The 9,545-nt window shown below is 42.1% G+C and overlaps 1 long non-coding RNA gene across 2 annotated transcripts; it reads right to left on the bottom strand.

The window, feature by feature from the left end:
* Nucleotides 1-2,752: 2,752 nt before the first annotated feature.
* LOC140610673 (uncharacterized) lies at nt 2,753-8,916 on the bottom strand. 2 transcript variants are annotated; one of them, XR_012012241.1, is made up of 3 exons: nt 8,529-8,916; nt 6,735-6,883; nt 2,753-2,910 (listed from the first exon to the last, which is right to left on the bottom strand). It is a non-coding gene; the product is annotated as an uncharacterized lncRNA (long non-coding RNA). The 2 variants fall into 2 exon arrangements; XR_012012242.1 differs by lacking the exon at nt 8,529-8,916 and adding an exon at nt 7,464-7,611.
* Nucleotides 8,917-9,545: the final 629 nt, after the last annotated feature.

The following is a 9,545-nucleotide window of genomic DNA, read 5'->3' on the forward strand; positions in this document are numbered from 1 at the left end:
TAAAGGCAATTCCTTTAATACTATATGTATAGACTATATATATAGTGTGTATGCGTGTGTGTACAACAATGAGGTTGATTTTTTTTCTTATTAGATAGAGAGAGAACCTTAAATGGGCTCCATGCTCAGCACAGAGCCCCATGTGGGGCTCAATCTCACGACCCTGAGATCATGACCTGAGTCGAAATCAAGAGTTGGATGCTTAACCAGCTGAGCCATCCAGGAGCCCTGAGGTTGATTTATTTTTAATAATGGCCAGGACTAAAATAATTACAAAGGGCTTTATGTTGCCATTTTGAAGATCCAACTAGATTTTGACCTCTCGCAATGGTATCACCTTGATTGATACCTGTTAATCTTACTTGTTTGTTGATGGGATATTTTCCTAGGTTTTAAAACTGGTCATCACCACCCAGATGAACTTATCCCCAGGAAGTACAGAACCAGGGAAGAAGGGAGAAAGGTCAGGATGAGGCAAGCTTGTGCCTCAGCCAACAAAGCTTCAGCTCAGGTCCCCAAGAAAGTTGCCAGAAAATCTACATGATCTCGTCTAATGGGACACAGGGAAGCGAGGCCTTGAGTTAGCACTTGGCATGCCAAGGAGAGTCCTTAGAATGGGTTGCTATATAATGCCAGGCAAATAGTAAGATCTGGGAAATCATAATCTGGGTGTTAGTTGTTCATTCATTCTCTTTTTCCAAGTATTCCTGAGATGGGACTACCTCCCAAGAAATAGAGTTGCATTTAATTCCGAGGATCTGATCTTTTTATAAATCCAGGTGATAATTCCCTCTATCTGAGAGGTAGATGGAATGTGGGAAGCATGTTAGAACTTGCAGCTAGCTTTTTCTTCAGGGCATCATGGAATCATGTGGCCTGTCGGGAGGAGGGTGGGGCTTTGACTTTCCCCAGTAGATAATGCAAACATTTTTTCATTATCATCCAATTACAGAGAACACTGAGAATATAGTTTGTGCTTCAGAAGGAAAAAGAAAATATCTATTCTTTCCCCAAGGGACAGGGATCTGACATTCCTGCTGCTCATAATTTGGGCCAGGCGAGATGAGAACCTTCTCGATCATCCATCAGATTTCAATGTTAGAAACCAGAGGATAATAAGGGCAGGGATATAAGGTATGTTCTGGGTTGGGGCCCCAGAGGAAGGGACAGTAGAAGGAGAATATGAGCCATCAGGTCCTGGAATGTGCCATGAAGGTAGTGCTGCATAACAGCGTGTGTCCGGGGGATTGAGAGGACTTGTTGTGGGCATTGCTCATGAGTTCAAGGCCAGATTCACGTTCAGAACTTCACCCGTCTGGGCTTGCAAATGGGACCTTTTAGGTCTGCATCTAGACCAACTGGGCAGCCTCTGGGGAAAGAGAGGAGCCATCGGTGGCTCCTCACAGAGGACAGTCTGCACTAAGAGCCAGGGGAACCCCGAAACTTCGTGTGGTGTTGGAGAAAGTCACTTGCACCTAGAGGTTGAGTTGGGCATGCCTCAACAGGAGCAGTGAGATCTGGACCCTCTAATAAGACTCCTTTCTCTTCCCAGAATAGCTCCAAATCAGCTTTCTGCAAACCCCCTCCCTGTGACACACACAGGTAGTATGCATATCAGAGCAATAATGCTCAGGGTAAAGCTTACAAAGGTGTGATCCTTCTACTGTGTGAAAACAAAGAAGTGTCCTCTCTGTGCTTTGTGCCTTGAGGAGTAGCAGAAAGGGTAACCCAGAAACAACAGAGACTCATTTGGCCTTTCATTCAACAGATTTTTTTTTTTTTTTGAGTGCTTGCTTATGTTTCCTTAGGCACTCAGGCTGGCATTGGATATTCCATTTGTCCAAAACCCAAATGGGATTCCAGTCCTCTTAGAGACTCCAGGTGTGTGTCTGGCACGTGTGCGTGTGTTGGGAGATGGTCATTAAACAACTAAATGCACAAAAAAGTCTTATTGAAAATTTGTGATAAGTCCTGAATAGGAAATGAATAAAATGCTTTGAGAGAAAAGGAACTTGGGGCAAAACAGGGAGGGTAGCTGTCCGACTTTCCATGGGGCAGGCAGGAACTTTGCACTCACAAAACACCTTTTCCTGTTAGAATGCTCACATCAGGCTTTTCGGCTCTATTATGATTTTATGCACTGCTGTTCATTATTTGAAAATGACCCTTAATCCCAAGCATGGTGTGTACTCATTTTGAACAATCTAAAACCATTGCATTTGGGGGGAGGGTTACCAAAAACAATGATTATGTTTTACTTTTACCATCTGCTTCGTTATTGATCCTTGATGATGTGCCATTAGCTAAATCTCTATTAATTAAAAAAAGAATGTTCTCCTGCTCACCTAGCATCACAAATTGTCTCATTAGCATTATTCTTTTGATGATACTTACTGTAAGGCCCTGTGGGCCTTTAATTCATTGGACAGATGGATCATTCCCAATTGTTCAAAGATCTAACAGATAAAGATATGCAAATTACTAAGGTCTTTTCCACACACCATCACATTTAAACCCCATTTCATTGCTGAGAAGCATGGCTACTCCCATCTTACAGATGGGAAAACTCATGGTCGAAGAAAAAAGACTGAAAGACAAATACCATTGGCTGATGTAAAAACCCAGCTCACCCAGACCCAGGGTCAGAGATGCTTTCCTGACTGGTCCCACTTTCTCTGCTTCCCATGGAGGTTTGTTTTCAAGACTAATGGCCTTTCATATTGTGATTATTCTTGACCTGATAGGCTTTATTAATAATTTTTAGACTTTTCTTTTTGGACTCATTTCTATTTATCAGCTTAGCTGGTAATTCCAGACTATCCACTGCTCCATGGAGCCAGTCGCATTGGTAAGATACTTCATTTCTCTTTCCCTCATTGTGTTCTTCTGTAAAATGGTAGCACCTTCCTCCTGTAAGTATTAAATTAGATAATTTACAATGCATATTATATGTATATATATATATATACATATATATATATATGATGTTTGCAAAATTGCCTGCTACATCACTGCTCAGCAAAGGATGGTTTTTAATCTTTATCTTTCAATATTAGAATGAAACTCATTAGGTTTTTTTCCCAACCATGGTTTTTCAATGTCTTAAAAAGTATTTAAAAATGCTGATATTCAAGAAGGAATGCTCCATGTTATGGGTTATCTCTCAGTCACTACAGACCCCTCGCCCTTTAAATGCTATCAAAATGCCGAATCCTAAGAGCGTATGAACTGGATAGAAAGGAGCCGAGTCACGGGATGTTCACATCTGAAAAAAATCCAGATTCCACTTACCAAAGTCCAAGCAAAACTCCTCTTTGGAGGTTTTTCTCAGTCCCCGATTTACCTTTATAATGACTTCTGCCCACTCTGAGTAGATAAAATGGAGATTTGGACTGCTGAACTGGCCCCATCATCAAATGCTGGTTTCAGTAACTTCCCTGGCTCAGAAATTACAAGCAAGGGGCACTGCCTACTGCCACCCAACTCCCTTCCCCAGAACCAAGGGGATAAGACATCAATCAATACCCTTTCTTTCTCCTCAACTTGTTTTTGGCTTCTGACCCTTTTATTATTTATTAAAATGTCTCTACAAGTGAAGCCAGAGGTTGCTTGAACTGCTATGGTTTACAAATGCCAGTTAAAATGGTGAAGGTGAAGTTGGAACAACTGATTATGAGGAGATCCTTGAACTAGCTGATTACCATTTATGACCATCCTACCCTCTTTTGTCATAGGAACTCAGTGGAGACTGCATGTGCAATATAAAGAATTAAAAAACACACACACAAAACCAAGGTCTGTGAATTTGGTGATTTCTGACTCTGCATGTTGGCTCTGCCAATGATCAGACTTGTGATCTCAGGTCCCTGCTCTGAATGTGGGTATCCTCACTTGTCAAAAGGTTACCTGCTAGGGACGCCTGGGTGGCTCAGCAGTTGAGCGCCTGCCTTCAGCTCAGGGCATAACCCGGGGGTCCTGGGATCGAGTCCCATGTCGGGTTCCCTGCAGGGACCCTGCTTCTCCCTCTGCCTGTGTCTCTGCCTCTCTCTCTGTGTCTCTCATGAATAAATAAATAAAATCTTTAAAATCAAAAAAAGGAGATCTGCTACCTTGTAGGTAGGTGCTAGACAATAATAAAAAGTGTCAATTCCAGAATTTTGCATATGAAAGGCACCCAAAAATGATACCTCTTATTACTATCCAGAAATACCAAGTATATGTAACTGTTGTCTGCAAATGTTACTATTCAAAGAGCAATCTTAAATACGCAGAGTTGCCTGCTAATCATTTTAAGAAGGTTTCTCATAATCTCTTTGCTCCTAAATACAATGGGTAAGTTATTTTAGGCCTCTGTGTACTTGACATCCTGTTACCTCCTGTTACTGTAGCCACGGTCTCCCTGGAAAATTCTCCTCCCTTGGTTTCCATGGTACAAGGCTGGCCAGAATTCTGATAAAATGCATTTGAAAATTGGCTCCGATCCTGCGCTGAGTTCTGGTTCTGCAATAGGGCAGGATAATGTGATCATCTTCTACAGGAGGGGCCATCGATGGGGCAGGGCGAGATGGAGTTAGAATACACTCCCTCCCCTAGCCTGCACCTTGTGATTTTTGAGGGGACTTTCCCAGTTTTGTGGACCATCGGTTGATATCATTTTCACTCTCTTTTAGTAATGAACTTTTGTGTGTATATGATTGTGCATTATGATTGAGACATGTATTTTTCCCATCTACCTCCTAGTGACATGACCCTACTTTGTTATGAACCTCTATATTTCAAGTTTGGATTTTTGCGTTATATTTACCACAGTTTAATGGTATTTGTATTGTGCAGGGTTTTGCACTGGAATCTTCCCTTATTTTGCAAACAGGAGGGGTGTAACTTCAGAGCATGGGCCAGATTGCTCAGGCTTGAATGCTGGCTCTAACTCCTTGAACTGTGTGCCTTAATTTCCTTATCTGTAAAATGGGTGTAAAACAGTATTACCTCCTAGGATGGTTGTGGGAATTAAATTTGTCAAATAATGTAAAGTATTTTAAACCTGTTCTCAGTACAGGACAAATGCCTAACAAATGCTAAATGTTACTCATATTATTCCACATATTCTCCTTGGATAATATTTCCCATATTCAGATGACCGTTATATCTATTCCTCCAATCCAGTCCCTCTGGAATTCTAGGCTCATTCCTGCCTCATAGTTGAATATATTCATTTAGACATACTCCTTCCTGTAGGTGTCTCAGATTTAACACATGTAAATCAAAAGATATCATTTCTTTCCCTGAAATGCCTTCACTCAGTGACTTCCCCAGTTCAGGTCATGGTACCATCATCTCCAAGCAGCATCTAAGCCAAAACCTGGATGTAATCAAGACCCCTTTATCACAACATTTACTAGTCAATATATTCACTTTTAAACATTTTTCCAATATGTCTTTTTTTTTTTCCCCCATCCCCACTGTGTCTCTCTTAGTTCAGGTACTAATTTCCTGTTTGGTCACTGCAGGACCCTTGCAAATAATTTCCCTGCATGAAATATTACCTGATTCTGATCCTTACTCCTCATAGGTGCCATGGAAAAGAATCGAAAGCAGAATCTGAACCTATGAATCCCTAGACTGAACCTTTCAAGGGGCTGCTTATGTCTCTGATAAAAGTCTACACCTTTGGTCTTAATACATTTACAGCACGGCCGAAGTTCTCCTCTCCCGCCACAGGACTTGGCTCCCTATTCTCCAGCCCAGGGAACTACTTGCAATTCTCTGGATGTACAATTAACTGTCTCAGTCAATTAACTAGTGCTCTCTAGTACTTTGCCTATGTGGGGTGTTCCCGTCCTTTCTTCCTTTTCAGATGATTAATTCATCCTTGCCCATTAGGATTTGGATTTGATGTTGGTTCTTCTGTGAAAGCTTCTCTAATACCCAAAATTAAGTTAGGGGCTCTTCCTAAATCTTCCCCAGCACATGAGTCAGCCCTGTGTGGCACTTGTACTATAGTGTAGGGGACACACCTACTGGCTATGGAGCCAGACTGCCCGGTTGGAACCCTGGCCCTTCCTCTGGCTTGATGAGCTGTGATCACTTAAACTCTCTATGCCCCACAGAGATATTATTCATACGTCCCTAGAGTAGGTAAGAAATTGGCCACAAATTCTTCCTCTCCCTGTATAAAACCTTTTTATAATACGACTTTATGATTTCCTCCATCAAAGGCAACCTTTTGCTTCCCTCCTTGAATCTGGGCTGGCCTTGTGACCTACTCTGGCCAACAAGACAATGGTAGCAAATGGGTACCAAGCAGAGGCTTGGGAAGTGTTGTACGGTGTCACCTGCTTTCCATTGCTGGTCTTAAAAACTCTGCAATATCACCAAATGAAGAAGTTCGGGTCAGTCTGCTGGATGATGAGGGGGGTCCCTCAATACAATGGGGATGTTGAGCTGTCCCCACTACTCCAACTGCATGACACGTGAGTTAACGATGTCGCTGCTCGCTGACCACAGATGCGTGAGTCGACCCAGCTGAGCACTGTCTAAGTGGGCAGACCACAGAGCTGTGGCTAACCAAGTGATTGTTAGGGTGAGCTGCTAGGTTTAGGGCAGGATTTTGTATGGCAAAACTAGCAGTGGTGCTCTTACGGGGCTGTGTGAATTGGATACGTTAACACTAACATACAAAGCACGCAGTCAGGGCTAGGTAAGAATTCATCCTTCTCCCACAGTCACTTGCTAACCTGTATGGATCCACCTCTAGACTGTCAGCTCGTTGAGGGCAGGAATTCTCTTTCCTTCATGATCTCCTCTGCATATCACACAGTGCCGGGCTTGATGCAAGCCAAGTGACGAATAGACGTTGTTGAGATTTGGTTGATGAGCACAGGTCCTTTATTCATGAAGAAACCAAGGTTCAGAAATAATGAAACACACCCATTCACTCGTGCATCTCTGACAGTCTGACCACTCTATGCTATTCTATTGTGCCAAACTTTTATCTACCAAGAACACTGGATTTCATAATATCGAAGTTAATCGACTACCAGCGTTTTCCCAGTGTAATCCTGTTGCTATGTATGCATCGTACTGTCTGACTTACCCAAGGATTCCCTTTCCAAGATGGAAAAACAGATCTTTCAAGTAATTTATGAGTTTTGTTTCACCAGACCTTGGTTACATATGAATGAATGGAAGAGAATATTTTGATAGGTGTTCCAGTCACTGTGTATAAAATTTACATCCATGCCAAAAATCAGTATGGGAAATAAAAATGACTTGTCATGTCAGACCACCTTGTTATCCAATAGTCTCCCCACCACGTGATCTTATGTCTTTATGCCCATGTCCCCCACCCGTGCCCCAAATTCTCGTCAATGGCTGAGTCTCCTTCCATGACTAAGGATGCACCTTTCGTTGCATTTCCCCAGACTCTCCCCAAATCTGCAAGTGCATGTTCTATGGGCACTCACCATTCCAGCATAGTTGGGTTTTCATTCTTTGATACCATTTGCTATCATCACCCATCTGAAGGAGTCTGGGCTTTGGAAAACCCAATGGCTGAGACTTTGAAGGTCTGTCTTCTTTCCTCTCTTTTGTCCATTTGTTGACAGGTTAACTAACACCTGAACTTGAACATCAAATACTTCATTTATTTTGACAAGTGTGCATGTGACAGTTTCACTGTTCAGTTCTGACAGATTGTCAACCTAGTTTTGAATTACCCAGGCTGAGAGCTGTGGCATTTTTTTTTTTTACCTTAATCTGAAAAAAAGCTTCTTGTTTTCCCTACAACCTTTCTAATTTATATAAAGAACTTTAATTTTGTGAACACATTTTTAAAACAAAACGAATTGACCATATTTCCCCAGAATGTTTATTGGAAAATCCTAAATATACTAAGTTAAATAACTTCCTTATCAGCCGTATAATGTAGTATTTTGTATATACACACATACACAAAGAAATGCAAATTTATCCTGTTTCTTAAAAAGAACTTCATCTATTTGAATCAAATATTTGAAGAAAAGCGACTTAGAATGAAATTTAGTTTTCAGCCCTCCCCAACTTTTGATTAAAAAGAACACTCTAGAAGCACATTTATTTAGTTACAAAAAAAGTTATTTGTGGACCGTTGCATTCAACCCGCGCCAGTAGATACACTGGCAGATTTTTTCCTCCCCAAGGACCTATTTTCCATCTAAATGCAGTACGGTGGTGAGCAATTAAAATACAAGGATAAAAGGCATCAGGTGGCTTGGAATTTAGCAAGCCTCTCACCCAATTAGAACATATAGTTCCAATACGGAACCTGGAGATACGGGATGTAGGTAAAGCCTTTTCAGCATCGACTTCATGGATGATACTGTAAGTTGTTGCAAGCTGTCTGGCTAAACTAAATCTCTGCTGTGAAGCAAATCCCCTAATCATGTCTCCCGCCACATAGAGAATGGAGCCGGTGGATTTCCTGAAGTCCACAAGTCTGGGGAAATGTGGCTAAACGATATAATAACTTTACATTTATAATATGGACTTACCCTGCATGACGAAGCGGCAAGGCACATCTGAATGTTGGTGCTTAGAGAACTGCAGTTGGTTTGGCAGTAATCCAGCTTATATAAACTTGGCAAGGCTTATGGCACCGAGAGCTGAAAGATGTCAGATGATGAAAGTCTGTGTCCTGCTGCATCCCATGCTCCTTGTGAAAATTCAAGTCAGTCCCTGACTTTCCCATTGACTTTCGTTTCTTCATCTGCGAAGTGGGGATAATGAAATCTGTGTTGCCTACTTTTCAGGGTGGTGAAGACCAAATCCGCCGGTGAACATAGAAGTTCTACAGGAAGGTCGGAATTCGCCTTCCTGCCCTAAAATGTTCACCTCGTTTTTGTCTTATCGTGGCCTGTTAATATACCTTTGAATGTGAGGATCTCAGAGCAGCTGATTTTCCTCGATTATTACAATACTGAGAGATCAAGAACTGCAAATACATTTGCAGGTGTAGTCAGATGGTCAAGGTTGAGGACAGTTGCTGCTTGAAACCTAACCAGGCAATAAACAATCTATCCTCTTGAATAGGGGCCCGCAAAAAGTTCAGCAGGGTTGTCTCACTGGTGGCAGTGGGGGATGCAGTGAATTGAATTGGTTGTGATTTTAACACTAGCCTCCTCTCTCATGCCCAATGAGCTCTGATGGCCTCCAAGGAGCCCAAGTAAACTACAACAGTGTCTTAGTGAGGGGAGCCTCTCGCATTTTAATCTGCGTACCGGGAACCACTTGAGGATGTTTCAAAATGAGGAAACTTGATTCAGGAGGTCTGGGGCAGGGCTGAATTTCTTTCTTTCTTTTTTTTTTTTAATATTTATTTATTTATTTATTTATTTATTTATTTATTTATTTATGATAGTCACAGAGAGAGAGAGAGGCAGAGACACAGGCAGAGGGAGAAGCAGGCTCCATGCACCGGGAGCCCGACGTGGGATTCGATCCCGGGTCCCCAGGATCGTGCCCTGGGCCAAAGGCAGGTGCCAAACCGCTGTGCCACCCAGGGATCCCCA

This window comes from Canis lupus, chromosome 2, assembly GCF_048164855.1.
Source record: "Canis lupus baileyi chromosome 2, mCanLup2.hap1, whole genome shotgun sequence".
In the NCBI taxonomy this organism is placed as follows: Eukaryota; Metazoa; Chordata; class Mammalia; order Carnivora; family Canidae; genus Canis; species Canis lupus.